Below are 18,563 nucleotides of genomic sequence, written 5' to 3' on the forward strand. Positions count from 1 at the left end.
CACAAATAGCTTTACTTATGATGTAATTTTATGCTATATAAATTGTAGGTAAATTGAGGATGGTCAAGTAGAACATAGCCTCTAAAAAAACAAATGCATGTCATACTTTTAGACTTTTTTTTGTGAAAATGTTTTATGCTGTTAACTCCTGTAACTTAACACATTTTGCGCAACATTTGACACAAAAATGCAGTTCTCAAAAGGCAAAACTATAAAACTCTAGGTTAAGACATGGTGTTTGCTAAAAAAAATGATGTTATGATTACGGTTAAGACTTTGGTTAGGTATGTATGAGTTACTGTTAAAGCTTTACACTTTAAGTACTGCTTTAAACCTTTTGGGAATTATGTAAATGTCTGTATTTGGCTTGAATTCAAAGCAGTAGTTTCATTATTATTAGCCTGTCATGGTTCAACATGGGCATTGTTTTGTGCGATTACTAAATCCCAGATTATATCATCTGACATGCATTTTAATGAAGATGTTATCCATACCTTTTTTGAGCTGTGGCAATGGTGGATGTCATTGTTTCTTAAGTTTGAAACATTAATGAAGACTCTGTCTGAATAGAGAGAGTTAGATGGGACAGGGCAGTCTTTCAGCATCAGGTGATTCATCTCACCATGTTGCACAGCACTGACTGAGCTTTGTTGTATAAAGCCTTGTGTTCATACTCTCTTATGCGGCTCATCACTTTAAACCCTCTGGCTCTGCCTCCCTGACAGCTACAAAACAACAAGCGTGCATTTTTTTTCCAAAAAAAAAAAGAAAAAAATCATTGCCAAGAATGAAGCCATAATAAATCAAAGCACAGTACATCACTGTGCTTGTACAGTAAATGAATGTGTGGTTTACTTCTTCTAGATCCAAATTTGTCAAGCAGAACAGAAACAGACAGTTAGATGAGAGCCATGTGAAGACAAACCATTGTTGTTCCTTAAGGCACAGAAGCAGCAACTTCCCTACAGAAGTCAGTACAGGAGATAGAAATACAATTTGTTGTGACTTCAAGTGCATGTTTCACTTGAAAACACATTTAAAACTCACTGTTTAAAAATGTATTCTTAGCTGTCACATCGTGTTAATCCTCATATCAGCTCTGCCAGTCACTTTCAGACCTGGAGAAGAATTTCAGTTCAGCAGCTAAAAGCAAGCAGTGCACAAATCAATTCACTGACTCAGGATTGGGCCTGGAAATAAAGGAGCTGGACACGTTTAACATTCCTCCAACAGCTCAACACTTTTTGTCTGCTTATTGCAAAGTTACTCTTAAATACTTTAAAATTTAGCATATTTACATGCACTGATAACAAAAACTTATTAATGTATTTATTTAAAAGTGTGTTCAGCATTTTAGAACATACGCATTTTTGCCAAATGTGAGATATGAAAATTAATTTCATTCTCCTTCTGTCTGCTCCTGCTATTCACCAGTTAGCTTAGCTTAGCATACAGACTGGAAAGTTGTATTAATCTTCTTATCTAAGCCTTTGCCTAAAAAAGAATAATCCTAAAATACTGATAACATAAACTGTGTTGACCTAAAACATAAGTTTAGCTTTTTAGGCTAAAACTTTTTGCCCAGGGTTAGATAATATTAATACCATTCTTAAGTCTGTCTGCTACAGCTACTACTAGCTTAGCTTAGTTTAGCAGAGAGACATGAAAGTTGAACAAATTTTCTTATCTAACCCTTCACCTAAAAATTATATTTCCTAAAATACTGATGGCATACACTACCAATCAAAAGTTTGGACACACCTTCTCATTAATGGTTTTTCTTTGTTTTCACGCCTGTTTACATTGTAGATTCTCACTGAAGGCATCAAAACTATGAATGAACACATATGGAATTATGTAGTAAACAAAAAAGTGTGAAATAAGTCAAAACATGTTTTATATTTTCAGTTCTTCAAAATAGCCACCCTTTGGTTTGATTACCGCTTTGCACACTCATGGCATTCTCTGGATGAGCTTCATGAGGTAGTCACCTGAAATGGTTCTCCAACAGTCTTGAAGGAGTTCCCAGAGATGCTGAGCACTTGTTGGCCCTTCTGCCTTCACTCTGTGGTCCAGCTCATTCCAGGTCAGGTGACTGTGGAGGCCAGGTCATCTGATGCAGCATTCCATCCCTCTCTTTCTCAGTCAAACAGCCCTTACGCAGCCTGGAGGTGTGTTTGGGGTCATTATGTTGAAAAATCAATGATGGTCCAACTAAACGCAAACCGGATGGGATGGCATGTCGCTGCAGGATGCTGTGGTAGTCATGCTGGTTCAATGTTCCTTCTATTTTGAATGAAGCCCCAACAGTGAGAATCTACAATGTAAATAGTCATGAAAATAAAGAAAAACCATGAAGTGAGAAGGTGCGTCCAAGATTTTGACTGATAGTGTATCCTTGATCTAGAATTATTCCCTTCACCTGTTCTTTAGTGTAAATGACTGAATTACTTTTTCATTGCTATGTGACGGTTTTTATGATAACAAACTCCATCTGACCTTTCTTCCCTATTCTAGGTACAACTTTCTTTCTTCATGAAATTTTCATTGTGAGTACACTTTGTCATCTGTTACTATGGGAACTAATCTAGCAGCATGTATGTGCTTTGTCTATTCATGCTACTCTATAAACTTCCTTTCCTCCTCGATTATATTCCGAGCAGAAAGCAAATCTTCTTTTGGACTTTGTCCACAGTAGTTTGTTAAATTCCAAAATTCACCAGTCATTTTTATTATTCTAGCAGCCAAACTAATTTTGAGCTTTAAGTGAACCTCCATATGCTGGTTTGGACACCTGCCATAGTGGCGAAGTACACACAGCGTAACAACCTCAGTCAAAATTTATTAGCATTTATTGGCTGTTGCTCATATTACTTTCCCCATGCTGACTGTATGTGATGCACTGAGACAGAATTGGAATGAATATGAAAACAGACACTTCATACAACTTCACTATACAAACTAAAATCTGCCAACAAGCTGCCGTCATCTCTTTTTCTGTGTTTTGTTCTATTTCTTGGCTCATCTATCTTGTTTTGTGTCCTTCTTTTACCTGCATTTATTATCCTTTGTTCTTTGTGACAAGCCTGTTTCTGAAAAGGACTTTATAAATACATTTATCTGACACCAATATCTCCAGAATAATTTAGCAGCCCATTTAAATCAGCTAGTGACCTAACTCTGATGCTGCACCAGTTTTCATGGAGGGCCAAAGCTGAACAGTTGGAGGAAAACAACTCTGACTCTGACAGCAGCTGTAGCTGCCTTAGGGTCAGACAGATAACTGCTTTAGTTCAGGAAACAGTTTGACTCCATTTGGGACATTATTTCATCCCAGTTTCATCACAAATCATCATGACAGAAGATGCAATGTTAAGACATACCTCTTATTCTCTATTATTTCCATGTTCTCTGCTTTGGTTTAAAATTCAGACCATCCTGCAGATCACCACAACGAATCCCCTTCTTTCAAAGATTTACTGTAATCCTATCAATCTGTGTTTGGACAAAATCTGTTATTACACCAACTTTCAAATCCAATTTCAAAACTGAGCATGATAATACTGTAGACGTCAGGGTCAGAAGTGTGTTTCAGTTGACGACCTGGGGTTGATTTAGTTCAGATTTCTACGTTCTTTCATCTGAGTTTTACCAGAAATGACAGAAGGCAGAATAGACGCATGAACTGGGTGAATAAAAGGAAGAGCAATTAGAGGAGAGGATGAGATGGGAGATTTATAAAACAGGAGCTGTGTTACTGGGAGTGTCAGACTGTGAGTGACTCATCCTAGGAGCCTCCCAAATCACTTAGCTTGGAAAATGATAAGACAATTCGTTTGTGTGTCACGCATGGATGAGTTTGTGTACATACAGGTCTGTACACTGGATTTAACATGTTATACTATAAACAGAATAAATGTAAATTCACAAGTTATTTTTTTTGGTAAGAGAAAAAAAACATTTCTAGATTAAAAATGTGTCATTAGTACTGTACTCACTTTCTTTAGTCTACATTTTTCATTGCTGCCATGACCTGAAGTGAACTCTGTTAGAGTATGTGTGTTTGTACATCCCAAAATACTTCTCCTTCAACGTGAAACTCTGAATTCTCCATGAAAGCACTCAGAAAACTGTTTTTATTGTTCACTTGTGCATGAACACTTACTGTAATGGTGGGAAAACATTTGTCACTGAGAGGGAGCATGTGATCTTTGCACAGGTGTGTGTGTGCTTTTCTCTATGTGTGCGTGCCATACAGATTAGCTTCTGATCCCTTCACAAACCAGAAATCAATAGGTCTCAGTCTGTATTCAGACGGTTAGACAGACAGTTCTGCTTCAAAACATCCAAACATCACCTCTACTCCACATTCAGAGCACACAAATGTCTTTCTGACACCTATGAAAGACAGAGAGAGAGCGGAAGAGATAGGCAAGAGAGAGCAATAAAGGAAAAAAGAAAAGTGAACGGGTCTATTTTTGACATCGCTAAAAGATGTGGTGCAACGTGGAGACAGATAGATAGACAGAGAGTGATGGAGCAGGAGACAGCAGTTCTGTTTTCCTCATTGGATAATAGAAACAGAGAAAGATGGAAGGGATAAAAAAAACTGAAAAAAAAAACAGATGCCTAGAGTAGAGGAGTTTTTGACATCTACAAAGACACAGATTGCCCTTTCAAGCTGTAACCCCAGTTGACAGAGGAAGACACAGAACGGTCAGAGGAAAGACAAGTGAGCAGTTTGCTGTGCCGCACAATCGAAACTCAAAGGGTACAATAAAAATGTAGGCGGCATTTTCATGCAGATGTCCAGCCATCCATTTGTTTCTGCTTATTCAGGTTTGAGATTTGGTGGCAGCAGACTGAGCAGGACATTCCAGATGTCCTTCTCCCCAGCAACAGCTTGCAGATCAGCCTGAGAGATCCAAGTCCATTCCCAGTCCAGGTGAGATATGTTCTCCCTCCAGCAAATTCTGGGTTTACCCATCCCAGTTGGGCATGTCTAGAAAACCCCCAAAGGAGGAATCCTACTCAGATGCTCAAATCACCTCAGTAGGCTGTTTTGATACAAAGATGAAGTGATTCTACTTTGAACTCCCTCCAGATGTCTAACCTCCTCATCCCATCTCTAAGGCTGATCCCAGCCATCCTATGGAGGAAACCCAGTTTGGCTGCTTGTATTCACAATCTCATTCTTTCGGTCACTACCCAGAGTGCATGACGACAGGTGAGGATTGGTGCAAGAACCAACTAAAAAAAAATCAAGAGCTTTGCCTTCCAACTCAGTTCATTTTTAGCCACAATGGTCCAATAAAACACCCACAGTATTGAAGATGCTGCCCCAATCTGTCAGTCATCTCCCCTTAACTTTTCCTTTCACTTGAAAACAAGATCTCAAGATGCTTAAACTCCTTCTCTTAGGACAGTAACTCACCCCAGCCCAGATGGAGCAATCCATTTTTTTCTGGCAGAGACCTTGGCTTCAGACTTGGAGTTGCTGACTTTCATCCCGACTATTTTACATTTATCTGCAAGCTGTACTGATGCATGCTGAAAGTCACAGCCTGATGACGCCAACAAAACCACGTCATCTGCAAAAAGGCGAAAACCAGACACCCTCCTCGATGCACCTGCATCCTTGCGATCATGTCCATGAACATCACAAACTGGATCAGAGACATGCAGCAACCTTGGTGGAGTCAAGTGCCTACAGGAAACATGTTTGAATTCCTGCAGATAATTGCTGCTATGTTGCATTGACGTGCAACTGTTGTATTTCAGGTATGTTATCAGCACTGCTTGTCTGTCTCTTTCTATGTAAGATTACACATGAAACTACTTAGTGTGGATGCATGTTGTATAAAATTGCAAGATAGCTCAATGGCCTTGGCGGAGGATTGTGCTCTCTCAGTGCCCCTTCAGTTACTTTGAAAAGCAACAGTGCCAGTAAAGGTGTATTTCACACTGTAATGGTTAAACTTCGCAAACGTGTGGATGGGGATCTGTATGGCTCATAGATCAACTGTGGTCCATTACACCACTAGTAGCTCCACTTTACAGTAAGTGCCTGGTGAAAAGCAATGATACCGATAACCTGATCTGCAGTCAGCTAGCAGTTCAGTTAATTCGGTGAGCAATTTGACCAGTAAGTGTTCAACTACTTTTAAATTTCAGAGTAAAGAAAGCAGATTTAAACAGGCAATTTCTTTATGTAATCTCTGCAAAAACAAACTTCCACACCTTCCAGTGCATGACATGCTGCTCTATCTCAAAAAATATGTACAGTAATGAACGTCGAGGGACAAATAATTTTTTGATCTTGTTTCAATCGTGCTATGAATTACACATAGGACGTTTGTCAATTTCAAATGTCATTTTGCAAGTGAAAAAAGTTGCAATTTGTCATAACGACAATAAAGTATGATTTATTTGTGTTTAGAAGTTCTCAGTGAGCTATGTGTCTTGTTATGTCACGATCTCACACAAAATCCATCACCAACATGATCATTACCATAGGATATTTTACCACACTCTTCAAGATCAAGAGTGTGTTAAAAGAGGTGAAAAACAGGCAAAAATCGCAAAAAAATTCCACCTATTTAAATTGTAACTGTAAAAGGATAAGTTACTCATATTTTGTATTCTAAGTACATAAGCGTGTACATCTAACAAGATACAATAATATTCTTCATTTTGTATTTTTACAGGACAGCAATAATATAGTTTTATTGCTCACTGCTATTTACCAAGAGCCAGAAAACTCTGCTTTAGTTAAAAGGAAAGTAGAGATATAAAGCAGTAAAAAATACCAATTAGCATGTTTGAATGTGATAAGAGGCCTCTCAATCAAACAAACATTCTTCTAAAACTTCTCTTTGAGATGTAATTTCTACTTAATCTAGCAATGGAGCCACAATCCAGTTTCCTGTTAGAAAACTAAACCATTTTTTAAAATTTCAGGTATGGTCAACAAAGGATGCTTCTCTGTCTTATTAAATCAATATTGGTACAAGCACGTCAGTAATGTATCACCACACTGTGTCACAGTATCGATTTAAGTATATCAATAATTTATCAGCAGAGTATAAATGATGACTTGAGTGTAGCGCAGGTGAGAAGGTCAGAGGGGCATCAATATTAACGGGATTCTTTTTGTGGGAGGTGGGAAATTGTTTGTGACAATCTGCACTTTAGGAAACAAGATATAATATGGAAAAAGCTGACAGTTTGCCCTGCAGATGGTGCTAGAGGGGAGGTTGTTGGATGACTGAAACACAAAGGATGGATCCTCAGGGGAGCATGGATCCTTACTGACAATGTAATCGTAGTTCATTTCATGTGTTTCACGGTATACAACTACAGCTGTGAATTCCAGCTTAACATCATGCTAATGTAAAGGTCAGCAGGCGACCAATACCAATCTGATTCACCTTCAGCCTGGTATAAATAGGCAGTAAAATTAATGGCAAGTTGGTTTTTGTTTTACTGCAGGTGCTCTCTCATGAACTGAAGTGCCTTCAAGTGGATATTACGACACAAGCTGAAAGTCACATTCTAATGACCTGGGTTGCTGGGGTTCGACCGCTGGTGCTATGAATTTTTTATGAAAATCAAGCAGTTTTTTCCTTCTTTTTTTCCCACACTGGACCAAAGGGAACTGATGAACTGCCAGGCCAACTAACTGGGCCAAGTGACAAAGCTGCCCCCCCGTAACAAAAAGGAAGAAAAACAGGCACAGTGTCATCGTCTGAAAATTAGTCTCTCGGCCAAAAAATTTGCAGTCATGCTCTCGCGAACACGAACCGACAGGAAAGCTCGGGGAAAACGGTATGAGATGGCGTGCACTTACGCTGGTGCACGTGTCCGCATGCAAACAGGTAGCAGAGTGTCATTTGCACACACATACACAGGCTATACGCTACATGCAGGGATCTCGTGTGCTGAGCCAGCGCTGGCACAGAGGGACTGGCAATGCTTGGTTGACTCGCTGGCAGAGAAAGAGGGATTGGCATAAGGTGACTGAATGAATCCATTGGAGTAACAATGAGAATGTGATTTTCAGGCATTATTTTTTTGGGGGGGGGGGGGGGGGGGGGGACTCACATAACACCGTGAACCTGGTTTAACTTTTTCAACTCCAGCTGAAATAAACTCCAACTTTCCTGCTGAGTAAAATGAGCAGAACAAACGAAGGACCATATTTCAAGAAGTACAAAATAGTGTATTTTACATTTCTGTCAGGCTGCCAGTGTTTTGTGAATTCATTATTTTTTTGTGTGTTTTGAGATTGATGTGCTGCCTTCAAAACAATAACCTGGCTCCCTTCGTTTCCACAAATGCCTGAGATAATAACCAGTCAATCGACGCTTTGTCACTGTCGTGCTTTATTTTTAACATGCTGCACTATACAGTTAGGAATTCTCTTTTTTGATGCATCCGGAGATCTTAAAAGATTTGGGATTTGTTTCAAACCACTCAATTCATTTAATCACATCACCTACTGTGTAATGGCCGATTAAAAACAAACGGACGCGACGGAAAAACAACAATAGGTTATTTTTTCATTCAAAGCAATTTAATCTGTTTTTGTTAAAGGTGGGAGCAGTCCTACTGGTTCAGCAGAGTAGAGTTTTACCAACATGGATCAATTATTTAAAATTCCTCCGGCTAACTATGCCTGCAGAGCCATAAAATCCTGGTGTGGTTGATATACTTAAAGCAGAAATAACAATAATTCAATGTAGATCACCTTGGAAATGTATAAAAATTAATCAAATGTAATGCACTGTTTTCTGCATAGTTTATGGAATAAACTAAAAGTTGGTTTTGGTCTCTTCAAGGGAGTAGTTAATAATAAAATAAAGTAAAATAAGGCAAGGATCGTGCAATAAGGGGCAAGTTCTCTGGTAAGATTTTGAAAGTGTACAGTACAGTTGGATTTGAATTGGTTTTATGGCTCCTTTGAGGGCACGGATATAGGACCTTGTGAGGTTTGAACTGAAGCAGTAACACAAAAACCGGAGCTTGAGAAGGTTGTGTGGCAACAGCACACATATTCTCCTGTGATAAAAGCTACCTCTTACTGAGAGGAGAGAGAGGATCCTTGAGTTGGGAGAAGATTTACTCCTTCCCTGGCTCCCAGCTGATTTATTCAGCACAAACATTACGAGAAGGAAGGAGTACAACAGGATGAGACAGCATGCAATTGGGTAAGCGCCACACACACACACACACACACACACACACACACACACACACACACACACACACACACACACACACACACACACACACACACACACACACACACACACACACACACACACACACACACACACACACACACACACACACACACACACACACACACACACACACACACACACACACACACACACACACACACACACGGTAACATCCACGCTGGCACATGCAGAATAAGCAAAGTGTATGGGAAGGCCAAGAACACAGTACTGTGCAGGCACTACAAGTAAAGTGTTTACAAAAATATCTCAATGAGCATTTTTTTTGTCTGATTACCTTCAAAAAAGTGCAGTAGACAGAAAAAACCCTCCAAATCTAATCACCCGATGCCTTTAAAATGCCACCAATCCTCCAAGGTACACTTGCACAGTTTTTCAAGGTACTTGGCAAATTTTTTCGAGCATCTTGGAGAACTCGCCACAGTTCTCCTGCAGATTTAGGCTGTCTCAGAGTCTGCCGTCTCTTCAAGTAATCCCAGACTGACTTAATGATGTTGAGATCAGGACTCTGTGGGGACTGCACCATCTGCTGCAGGACTCTGGGCTGTATGTTCAGGGTCACTGTCACTGCTGCAGAATGAATTTGGGGCCGATCAGACACCTTCCCTGATGGTATTGTGTGAGGGCTACACACTGACACACACACACACTGAGGGAAATGGTTGATTTGCCAGTGGCTGTGCAATTCAGCATCATGTCAGTCCAACTAGCTAGAAACTGGCCCAGGAACTGCCAACACACACACACACACACACACACACACACATACGGCCATGTTTTCATCACCTCACAGGACCTTACACTGACTTACATTCATTTCCTGGAGACTTGGCTAATCCAGACCTCAACTTTTAACTAAGTCTTCACCTTAAAATGTAATAATTTCTTGCTCAAAATTAAAGAATATCCTCCAAATGTGACTGTGTAAACAAATTTAGGTTACCACAACATGTTCAGCTAATTAATTCACAGTTGTGTTTGTGTGTGAGAGACTCACAGGGCTGGCAAGAAAAACAGAGGGAGAAATGTGTTTACAGTATATGGACTTTTTTTCTTCAGAGTATCTGCTCGTGAGACCACGGCAGAGGGATTTCAAACTGATTTTTTCCCCCTTCAAATGTCATACATCCTCCTTTCCATGAAATAGACCCCCTATTGTGATTCCAGGTCACAGCGATGAACCCAAATTGATTTTTAAGGCCTTAAGATATGTTCATAGTGAAAGTGAGATGAATTTTAGGAAAAGCCCTTTTGCATATAAAGTCACAGGGAAGATGTGAACAAGGCACAGGTTTTGCTCCAGGCAGCACAAACTGAGTCATGATGCATCTGTACAAGAAGACATTTCTAGAGGGAAATGCTTCTGCCTGTTCTGTATGGCTGTCACACAACCACGCATTGACATGATGTGTTCCATTGGAGCCAGAACCCACTGATGTACTGCACTGGATGCTTCAGTAAACACTGGCTGGAATGGCGACATTTTGAGAAAGTTGCAGACTCACAGGGCATCTGCTGTGTCCAGGTACAGCAGGGTGGAGGCACCTTAAAGGATGTTAGGGGTGCATGAAGGTAAGATCAGCCACATGAACAGATGATCAACAGGCCAGAGAAACAGTCGATTCATGGTGGGCGAGTGAGTCAAAGTGGTGCTTTTTCAAAAATAAAAGTTGCAAAAATCATACAAAGCATCCAAGTATTAAAAAATAATCCATCTGCTAGAGTCAAAGTATTACAGCCCTAATCTGCTATCGTGTTCGTGACCACCGGTGTAGAGAAACGATTAGAATTATTCATCTTCAATTTTACAAAAAAAAAAAACAGCAGAGCTATGGTTGGTCCAAAGGGTCTTCAGTTATTCTCAACAAGCAGTTGTGAGAGAGAGCAGACGGCAAGAAGCGACAGAAACAGTCATTTTGGCAAGTGACCCCAAACAACATATATTTACATTCGAGTAACAAAGCCCTGCAGCATCCGTGGTAATCATAACTCTTGTCCACGGAGTGTTGCTACTCAGATGACATTATGGTAGAGCGACACAGTTAGTATAGGGAAGAGTTGTTGTGAATTGTTGGGACAATAACACATCAGACTTTACCACTGTGGCAAGATGTTTTCACACTCTTTCTATCCAAAATAACTTAATTTTTTTTTTATATATATATATATATATATATATATATATATATATATATATATATATATATATAGTCTATTGTCCCAGTAGAAAGGATCTCATTTTTGCCATTTATGAATATTGGATTTCTCATTACTACAGTTCAATTGCAGATATCTGAAACTCATCTATGACCGGTATTAATTCCAGTTTCAGATATCTCCAATACAACTCTGACTAGTCATAATTCTAGTTCAAGATAACTTTTACTCCCCACAATTCAAGATGTCTAAATTTTCCATTTTAGACATCTTAAATTAAAATCTGAATGCCTTGAATGAGCAGCGTCATGTACAACAATTCAGATTAGCCTCAATGATGCTTGAAGTATCTACAACTATTATTTCGACTAGACTCAGCTTAATTAGAGATATCTCTGACTGGCATTTTGACTGGTCAGAATATAGTCATAGATGTCAGGAATAAAAACCCTGACTAGTCACAGTGTAAATACAACATGTCAAAATGTCGTCAAATCTATGTTAATTCTGGATGGTCAAACCCTTCTATTAAGTCTTAAAATGGCTTGCTGTATAAGCCGAGAAACTGCTTTTGATTACTTGTTTAAACCAACAATGTTGTTTTTTTGAAACCATTCCCACAATCATTCCCTAACTCCATGCTTGTTACGGGCACCACAGTGTCACTTGCATTGGGGTTGCACCATACTATCATTCCGTTATAGAGGGGAAAATATATATATTTTTGAGTTGTCTATTCTTCTTTAAATCAATCAGTCATTGTAGGTGGAGCTAAGCGAAGGATGTAGTTTTGGCGTTCAATCAAAATAGTAATGGGTTGAATTGTTGTAGTGGAACATTTCCATGCAGGGAGATAAGCACTGTTATTAAAGTGGATTATTCACTGAAAACTAGCAGGGCTGCATTACTGCATCCACAGTGAAGTGGGTTTTGGAAATGGCAAAATGCAGATCGTGAAAGAAAGGAGAAAGTCAACTGAAATTCGGATCAATGGCAGGCTTGTACCTGCATCCTACATCTACCGAGTCAAATATGGCCATTTTAACTGACTGGCCACTTGAAGAATCCTGAACTGAAATCTATAGGAGACTTCTACGACACCAAAAATGAATGTGAGAAAACCAGTCATGACACTAACCTGTGCACATAGAAGTAAAAAATGACGGGAAAAATGCTTTTTAAAACTTGTTTTGGGGAAAGCTCACCAACCTTTTCAAGTGGTGATTATCATATTTAACTGGTGGTTCTATACATGCACTTGTTACAACCATTGAAATGCTGTAATGGCTCTCTCTGCATTCATTTAGATATGGAGCTGGTCTTGTTAGCCTGAAATAACTGCCAGAATGTTACCAGGTGTAGCTGGGGAGTTGTGAGACTTGGTTTCGAGGATGATGTTTTAACCCATGCCAACAGTTATTCACTAACAAAATGCCTTTTTAGACCAAATTGTGATATTTCACTAAATCTTACATTATCTGTGTTTGTGTCTGAATCTACCCAAAGATTAGCAATAGCCATTTCCATCAGTGATTTGGGACGGTTCTGGAAAGCAAAGAGGAATTTATGTCATCCTGCTGCTAGTAGCATCGGATCAGAAAATGTTTTGTATTGTTCTAAAGGTCAGAGAGTAGAGAAGGATTTTAAATTGAGGGCAAAGCAGGCTCAACACTCAATTCTTTAGCTTAGCTCCACTGTGCGAGAACTCAACCCTTTTTCTCTGACCTCAGTATTGTATTGATGGCCTGAACATCAGTACACACACACACATCTGCACAGTCAACGTCTCTCTGGCACAGTACAAGTCATATCAGGAAAACTGAGAATCTAAAAGAACACAGCAGTCAAAAAAAGCGTGATGGAAATTCACTTGCATTCAGGCTGAACATTTCAGACAACTATGACGTCCAGCATGCTCGAAATGGTAGCGCTCAATAAAAGGCAGGTGAGTCTCTTCGTAAATTTTACATGAGCTTGTGTGAAGCGAGGTGGAGATGATAGCGGCGAGGGAATGAGGAAAAAGATGAGGATGTTTGGCTCTGACAGAGTGATGTCAGCCTTTGATGATGGATTGAGTTTATGCTGAAACATCCTCGGCGGAGTCTGTTTGATTTACAAGGAGGAGAATGGGTGATGATGGTGTGGTTAGGTGACTCAGGGACTTTCAACAGATGGCTCAACGTAATGAGCGGGGCAACATTTGTGAAACTGGCAAAGGATAAGTTTTACAATTGAATAGTTGTTGGACATGATTGGTTTTTCCCACCACGGGGTAAAATAGGTTTGGTGAGCTGTGTAACGCATGCACTGCTGTGAGGGAACTGTCTGCAGACTGTGTGAATCACTTTTCCCTCAACTTTTGGTCATGAATTGTGCGTGTTACACCCTCACTGTGTGGTTGTTGATGCAGGAAAGGAGGTCAGGGACAGCTCATTTTTTTCTCTCCTCTTCTAATTGACTGTATCCTCTCCTACCTCTGTCCTCTTTCTCTTGACATTTCACTCCCAGAGCACTTACTCACAAACACATGCAGAAAAGCAAATTATTTATACAACTGATTTACACTTTATATCCACTCATCCACCTGATTCCCTCTGAGGTGACCAAAGGGGAACTAGAAACTAATTTATGCCAAATCCTGCTGGCAGAGGATGCTGAACCTGTCACTCCTGCACCACCTGTGCTCCTGAGTCATTTTGCATGGATCTGGCATGCTTTGAAATCCAGCCAGAATCAAGACACTTCGGTGGGAAGAAAACTAGTTACCAGATAATGCTGGCTCCACTGGCACCATGTCTCAGATTTGCATGTAATCTGACGTTCATGCTATGAAACATTTAACTAAATGTCAAGAAAAAAGTCTAAAGAAATTAAAACTGAGCTGCACAGGAAAAGTCAAGACTGGCTGCAAAACACGCTGGGAGATGTACTTGTCTTTGCATTCGGAGAGGACTGAAGAAAACAAGCTTTGAAACTAAACGATGAAGGAACACGGCTTGATTAATGGAGGAAAATCAATTTCTAATACTCCAAAAATTGTTTCTTGGTCTGACTATTATCTATTTCACAACAAATTTAACAAGACGTTGACTTAGTCAGTTAAAAGGAGTAATTATCATTTGTAAAAAATGACAATGACAAAAATATTGGAAACAATTAAGCGGAAAGAAAATCAATGGGAAACAACTCTAATGAGACGTTAATTAGTCATTTTCAAGACAAAATGCTTTGTTAAAAAAAAAAGTCAAAGTCAAACAAATATCCTCAAAGTTAAAGAAAATTGCGATGATCTCTCTGCATGTTTTGAATGATATGATCCATCGATTAATGCCTCAGATAATACTGGTCAAAGAATAATTTACATAATATTGTTGGCTCATGTGACCACAAAATAAAACATCTGTTGTGTTTGGTTCTTGTTTATCACATTCTGAGCTGTCATCAGACGTCTATACAAGAAGTTAGTGAAGTAAATGAAGGTTTAACTCTGGGTTACAACACTGATTCTTACTGAAACAGGTTATATTCCAGATTAGAGATCAACACATATTCAAACATCACCTACTGACCAATCGGTTCTCTTGGGAAATGGCATCAAAGACAGACATCAGACAGTTGTCGAGCTGCAAGTAATTTCAAAGTCATTTCATTGTTCTGTACGGTTTTCCATGGTGATATAATCCTAAATACAGTACCAGATTAAAAACCTAAATCCTTACAACCCAGTTGTTTGTCCTATGAGATGCGCAGTCTGCATACATACTAGTTTGAATTATGTTCTTGTATTTGTTCTTTACTTAAAGATTCAATGTGAGTTTACTGAATTCATCCTACACACTTTACCAAGAAAAAAGATTTACATGACTTAATTATGTGTAGCATTAAAGGAGCTACAGCTACATTTTTTTTTTCACACAATCATGTGATGCATGATGATAATAAACTGGAATAAGAAACCTACATCAGAGCAAATTACACACAATTTTAGGTTAATTGTAGCCAGATCTACTCATGTTTAACTAATGGGACAGTTATACTGATAAGCCTGTTAAGTTACACTTTCACACTGTTGATATTTTTTGCATGCTTACCTTCCTGTTTTGGCTGCTTTAACAATGTTGCTTTTAGGCTGTATTGTATCGTATAACTCCCCATATTGGTTTAGGATTATATATATTTTTTGTAGGAACCTGTCTCTACACCTGCTCATGTTTGCAGATTTTAATCAGGTGCCAACACTGCTTTTTACATTCAAATACACTCACAATTCAGAAAGTCTGGGCTGACTTACCGAACTGACAACCAGCTTCATGTGACTTCTTAGGGAGACAGCGGTAGGTTTAGTAGAGCCAGGTTCATGATACAGCCACCATTTCATGTGCCCAAAATTCTTTTCTGTCCCTGTCAACGGTGGTGATCAGAGGAAAAGAAGGTGAGATTAGCTAGCTGCGTTTAATGGAATTCAAGTAACATATTACAGCGAACAATTCTTAATTCCACTGTTATGGCCCATCTAAGCCTGGTTGAAACACATGAAACATGAAAGAAAACATTAAAGTGATCCATCTTCCCCTGAGTGTACTATGAAGTAATATTGATGGGTTAGTGAGGCATGTTGACCTGAAAGCCTAGGTTTTCAGTGTCACAGAGGTGGCTACAGAGGAGGTTTTCTTCAGAGTTTCAGTTGTAAGAAGCACCACCCTGAACTGATACATCTTTCTGAAATAATGAGCACATACGACAGTTACTATTGCTTGTTGAGGAGAAACTAATTCGACCAGTTTCAAGTTTGGTTGGATCAATGGGTAATAATGTTGGATTCTGTCCTGCTGTACTTTTAAATAACATAATTACCTTGAAATTGATTCCTAGCTGAGGGACTACAGCAACGCCATCTTTGCTCCTTCTGTTGGGTGATGTCATCGTCCAGGAGCCAATCACATGCCGGCAGTTGATCCACCAATCACTCACCTCTTTATAGGGACACAAGCTAATTAGCATACAGACGCATACACACCTGGCCACGTCATTAAGATATAACACCGAGAAAGTACTACTGCATTTAAGACACTAAGCCAAATAACATGGAGAGAAAGAAAACAGCAGCCTAGTCGCTTCTTTCTGAAGTTTTCTAAAAGTTTTTGCGCCGTTTCCCCAGTCAGTCAGTAAGTAGACAGGCGGCTAATTGTTGCTCGGAAACAACTTGACTTGCTACCATCAGCGGCTGCGCGCCTGCTAACTACGCTCCTGCTAACTACGCTCCTGCTAACTACGCAGCTGCTAACTACGCAGCTCACAAAATGGAAAGTCTACACCACATCTGTACCGATGTTCCAGTTTAACTGGTGATCAGGCTAACTGGCGATAGTTGCCGTCTCCAAATGTTTTGTCTACAAGCATTCCGCTTCATCCACATAGATCACTGTCTTCCTGTCAGGTGTTTAACACCTGGTCATCGTTCAGGAAACACGCCCATGTCAACTGGGCATAGTCACAACTTAACACAGGCTTCCTGGTCAAGAACGAGTCAGACAACTATTTCAGTCATCCACGTCCACGAATGCTTGTCCAGCTGATCGGTTGCACAGTAAGTAAAACGTTGGTTTCGTAATTTTATGCTGGATAACATGGTTTCGAATTTTTCCTCTCACCCTACTTGAAAAATACGTGTTTTTTTATTTAGGCCCGCACGTTTCTTTTTATTGTCTGCAGATGATATTTACATGGATATAGACTTTATTAAGTAGTGATGCCGACGTTTTTCGGCGAGGTCTTCTTTATCTGGTATCTTTATTTCACCTAAATCCAGGTCTGATCGTGACGAATCTGCGGACACCTGGAGACGGAAACTATCGCCAGTTAACCTGATCACCAGTTAAACTGGAACACCGGGATTTAATTCCTCCATGACCGCAAACTCATCTGTCCGGACTTTATACTTGAGGACCTTAAAGGTAAGCAATTTAAGCGTGTTTATGAGCTATATTTTCGATGTAAACCTGTACGTAATTGAGTTGTATGGAGCATATTCCGGATGCGCCGTAGATCTGAGTGTAGCTGCTCCTGCCAGGTGTGTTATTTGGATGCCTTGCCAAGCTGCTCCACCGTTGTTTGAGGTATGCTAGTTGATTTATTTATTTTTTTGATTACATTTGCAGCTGCCTGGACTTCTCATGTATGTGTCTCTGTGTATTTTTGTTAACTGATTTTGCTGCTCGTTGCATCTACCAGCTGTGTGTGTGACTGTGTTTTAGGCAGATAGTGTTTTTGCGCCTGAAACCTGAAGTTTTATTTGTCAGTTTATTGAGTACACCAACCCGAAACTAACGCAGTTTAAGACTGACAATAAGTCTTACATCTGAATCTAATTTTATCAAATAAAATAATAATGTTTTCTTAAAGAGCACTTTTCAAAATTCAAGTTACAATACGCATGGTAAAACAGACAAGTCATACCATCTTTAGGTTGTAAAAGACAGATAAAAGCACAATTTAGTGTATAAATTCTGATACAGTGTTAGAGAAGGTATTTATATTTTTGAAAGAAATTAAACATAGCTCAAATGAAATATGAATAAAATCAGGTTACAATATATTACCATATGTACACAAAAGTAATGTTTAAATCAATATATTTAGCGGGCGATACATTTATGATGGACTATGACGTGTTCCTGGAACACTAAATGTAAAAAGAAGCATTGTCCTTGGGTCATGATAAAGATGCCCCTAAGAAGACTCTTATCTCACTAGTCATTTTGATCCTACAAGCTTGTTTCTTGTGCATAGCTTTTCTTTTGTTGTTGCTCTAAGTTTACCTGTGCCATAAATGTTCAAAAACACACAAAGAAATTATTTTAGATATTTTTTTCAAACGGTTGCTTCGGACAAGTGACAATTAGAGAAATTCTAAGTTTGTTATTGAATCAGTGACGTGATCTTGTCGGTGCAGTTCATTTCAGAGCCTTGGGCCCCTGAAACCGACAGAAAACCTTTGCCAACACATGTCAAAGTGTGCGACTGTGCATATGATACCAAAAGTTCATGAAGAGCATGACAAGGAATGTGTAAAATCTTAAATTTGTCCTAAAACGTACTGGAAGCCAGTGTCAAGAGGACAAAATGGGAGTAATGTGATAGCGT

At 39.3% G+C, this 18,563-nt stretch overlaps 1 protein-coding gene across 1 annotated transcript in view; it reads left to right on the forward strand.

The window, feature by feature from the left end:
• The first annotated feature begins 16,469 nt into the window (after positions 1 to 16,469).
• LOC111573924 (leucine-rich repeat-containing protein 51-like) overlaps positions 16,470 to 18,563 on the forward strand; it is a 124,164-nt gene continuing 122,070 nt past the window's right edge. The window contains exons 1-2 of the mRNA XM_023278297.3: positions 16,470 to 17,007; positions 17,230 to 17,374. The gene's annotated coding sequence lies outside the window, so the exon portion shown is untranslated. The remainder of the gene's footprint in view (positions 17,008 to 17,229; positions 17,375 to 18,563) is intronic.

This window comes from Amphiprion ocellaris, chromosome 18 (assembly GCF_022539595.1).
Source record: "Amphiprion ocellaris isolate individual 3 ecotype Okinawa chromosome 18, ASM2253959v1, whole genome shotgun sequence".
Classification (NCBI taxonomy): Eukaryota; Metazoa; Chordata; class Actinopteri; family Pomacentridae; genus Amphiprion; species Amphiprion ocellaris.